The sequence below is a fragment of the Trematomus bernacchii genome, unplaced genomic scaffold, assembly GCF_902827165.1.
Source record: "Trematomus bernacchii unplaced genomic scaffold, fTreBer1.1, whole genome shotgun sequence".
Taxonomy (NCBI): domain Eukaryota; kingdom Metazoa; phylum Chordata; class Actinopteri; order Perciformes; family Nototheniidae; genus Trematomus; species Trematomus bernacchii.
In genome coordinates this window covers 15,001-18,876 of record NW_022987471.1, presented here as the reverse complement: position 1 = coordinate 18,876, position 3,876 = coordinate 15,001, and the positions used below count along the sequence as shown (strand labels likewise).

At 41.4% G+C, this 3,876-nt stretch overlaps 1 long non-coding RNA gene across 1 annotated transcript in view; it reads right to left on the bottom strand.

The window, feature by feature from the left end:
* Positions 1-3,537: 3,537 nt before the first annotated feature.
* LOC117494140 overlaps positions 3,538-3,876 on the bottom strand; it is a 2,099-nt gene continuing 1,760 nt past the window's right edge. The window contains exon 2 of the long non-coding RNA XR_004557053.1: positions 3,538-3,876. This exon is cut by the window's right edge and continues 1,419 nt beyond it. This is a non-coding gene — a long non-coding RNA (uncharacterized LOC117494140).

The following is a 3,876-nucleotide window of genomic DNA, read 5'->3' as shown; positions in this document are numbered from 1 at the left end:
CGTGTGATCAGGAGAGTAACACGTGTGATCAGGAGAGTAACACGTGTGATCAGGAGAGTATCACGTGTGATCAGGAGAGTAACACGTGTGATCAGGAGAGTAACACGTGTGATCAGGAGAGTATCACGTGTGATCAGGTGATCAGGAGAGTAACACGTGTGATCAGGAGAGTATCACGTGTGATCAGGAGAGTATCACGTGTGATCAGGAGAGTATCACGTGTGATCAGGAGAGTATCACGTGTGATCATACTCTATATATATGATGGTTCGGTACCACTTTACAATAAGACTACCCTTATAAAGGGTTTAGGAATAGTTTGTAATTCATTTATTAATTAGGTTGTGAACACTTTATAAATCATGAATAAGCTTTTATAAGACATGAGATAAACAGGGCAACTGTGACCGGTTGCTTGCCAAATAGTGAGCCCACATGTATCTGTACTGCTAAGCCTTATATTAGCTTACTTCGTCTTCTTCATCAGCCAGCATCCTTGGTATCTGTTGCTCACTGAGTTGATTCTCGCAACAGTAGTAGCCAACATAAGGCTGAGTCATCTTGCCAAATAGTGAGCCTGTGTTGATATATGAGAACTATGTTAGAACTGGTTTATAAATGGTTCTTAATGATTAATAAAGTGTTTACAATCTAATTCATAACCTAATTATAAAGCCTTGGTACCGATGGTTCAGTGTGAGCTCAGTACCAGTGAACACAAAGAGCCTCTGTCCATCATAATGACCATCAGCTGACCTCCCTGTGTGTGTGTGTGTGTGTGTGTGTGTGTGTGTGTGTGTGTGTGTGTGTGTGTGTGTGTGTGTGTGTGTGTGTGTGTGTGTGTGTGTGTGTGTGTGTGTGTGTGTGTGTGTGACAGCATAGCCAGAGCATTCAGGCGATCCTGTGTCATGCTGTTCCTCAAGAAAGTCTTGATCCTTCTCAGAGTGGAAAAGCACCTCTCTGCCTCAGCCGTAGCCATGGTTACAAGAACCTTCAGAAGACTGACAGTCTCTGTGAATGTCTCCTGCAGATTGTTGTCAATGAAGAACTGGAGCACCACTGCAAGCCCTGAACTGGTCCATGTCAGAGACGAGGGACAGTTCCCTCTTGAGCTCTGCCTTGTCCCGTAGAGGCTCGGCCTCCACAGGTGTTTCCAGCGCTGCTTCAGGGAATGTTCGGCTGCTGGAACAGGTCTCCTTGCAGGAGGGAACAGGTCTCCTTGCAGGAGGGTGGAGCTGATGAGGTGTTTGGTGAAGGACATCTCTCCTTTGCGTGACTCAGTATGGTATCACATACCTATGAAATAATGCACTATGAGAAAAGTAAATAACAGAATCACCTTTTCACATCTATCAGTCATGATGTCATTAGTGTCCCCTATAAGATGTGTAACAAACAAAGAATCAGGATAACAGGACATCTATCTGAGCGTCAACAGAACAATATTACTGTTTAAAATGAAGTCACTACAATATATACATTTAATGACTATTTGTACACTTCATTCATTCATTGTTGGGCCCTTTCTGTCCTTCCTGCTTCTGGAAGCCTGAACCTTTTCTGATCTGTCTTGATCCCCTTTGAAACGTAAAGACTGTGGGACACTTGTTGCACTTTAGGCCTTTTTAGTATACTATTCAGAATGTAATAAGCAATAGGCCTTTCCATGTGGATATTTTAACTAGCCTACCTATTTATTGAATTTACAGAAAATGGGCTTTATTGTGCGGGCGGGGGAGGCGATGGTGAACTGTATGAGTTTGTGGTCAGAGAGGGGAAAGGGGCAGGGGTGGAGGTCGAGTCCTGGGAGGTTGGTGGAGCAGACAAGGTCAAGGATGTGTCCTTTATCATGGGTGGGGTAGGTGACATGTTGGGTAAGTGAGACATTGTCCAGAAGGGAGGAGAATTCAGAAGCGAGTTTGCAGGGTGGGGGGGGAGTCCACGTGGAGGTTGAGGTCGCCGAGGAGTAACAGACGTGGGGAGAGGGATGAAGCAATGGTGAGGAGTTCAGAGAGATCAGAGAGGAAGGAGGGGTGTGGTTTGGGGGGCCGGTAAATGAGGATAACTGTCAGTGAGGGAGGGGCTTTGAAGGATGGTACTGAGGGTTAGGGTTAGGGTTAGCCAAGCTACGTGAGAAGCCTCGTTGATAGCTTGCTGCGATATATACAAATGGGGTTGGTCCGGTCCAAGGTCTTTGACCAACCATTTCTCTCCCAAACTTCTCCTTTCGAAAGGATTTGATAACAGAGCTTGGACAGGGACCGAGGTCCGGAGTCTCCACCTGCACACGCAGCCATCCTCATCAACGACTGTAGCGTCTCCTTGGATACGAGTCCAAACAACTCACAGACTGCCTTGGGCGCTGAAGTTGTAGCCCTTTGACCATCAGATCTGACGACGCTGATTGGCTGAAATTATGTTTCGGCAGCATAGTACTTTTCAGGTATCAACAGTCAGCACTTGGTTGGCTGCTGCTGCACTTAGGGCTCTTTTCTTAGCGCCCAGACGAGAGAGGGTCATGATACACGATGCGGCCAGGCAGGAAACACGTGACTTATCAGTAACTTCAGACATCGTAACACAATTTTAAACGAGATTTTATTGTAGATTATAAATTTTACTGATACCAACTATATCATATTTACCTTGTTCATTACAATAAAAAAAAAAAATATATATATATATATGTATTTTTTTTAATGACAATCTAAAATGTGGGAAGAGGGGGGGGCGGCGCCCCTAGCGCCCCTATGGGCCGACCGCCACTGTCTGTACTAATACCCTGTTAAAGTAATACTCTGTACTAATACTCTGTACTAATACTCTGTACTAATACCCCGTTAAAGTAATACTCTGTACTAATACTCTGTTAAAGTAATACTCTGTACTAACACTCTGTACTAATACTCTGTACTAATACTCTGTACTAATACTCTGTTAAAGTAATACTCTGTACTAACACTCTGTACTAATACTCTGTACTAATACTCTGTACTAATACCCCGTTAAAGTAATACTCTGTACTAATACTCTGTACTAATACTCTGTTAAAGTAATACTCTGTACTAATACTCTGTACTAATACTCTGTACTAATACTCTGTACTAATACCCCGTTAAAGTAATACTCTGTACTAATACTCTGTACTAATACTCTGTTAAAGTAATACTCTGTACTAACACTCTGTACTAATACTCTGTTAAAGTAATACTCTGTACTAATACTCTGTACTAATACTCTGTACTAATACTCTGTACTAATACTCTGTTAAAGTAATACTCTGTACTAATACCCTGTACTAATACTATGTTAAAGTAATACCCTGTACTAATACTCTGTTAAAGTAATACTCTGTACTAATACTCTGTACTAATACTCTGTACAAATACTCTGTACTAATACTCTGTTAAAGTAATACTCTGTACTAATACCCTGTACTAATACTATGTTAAAGTAATACCCTGTACTAATACTCTGTTAAAGTAATACTCTGTACTAAAACTCTTTACTAATACTATGTTTATGTTTTTATGTTAGATGTGTTATGTCTTGTCCTTGTATGTTTCTTTGTAAAGCGACCTTGAGGTTATGAAAGGCGCTATATCAATTCAAGTTATTATTATTTTTTCATTTAATGGTTTATTTGAACCGGGACAGAACACATTAATGAACATTTTAAACAAAATAATGCTTTGAAATGTAAATGAGCCGGATTTGAGCTTTGAGCTAGTTTCCATCCGTAGTCCCGTCACGTACAACATTTAAGAACATTACATTTATAAACATGGCAAACAGAAATACATGATATGCAGAAAGAGCATGAGCAGCATACAAGCATTTACCACAAGGTCGTGCAATGTAGGAGCTATGTACTAA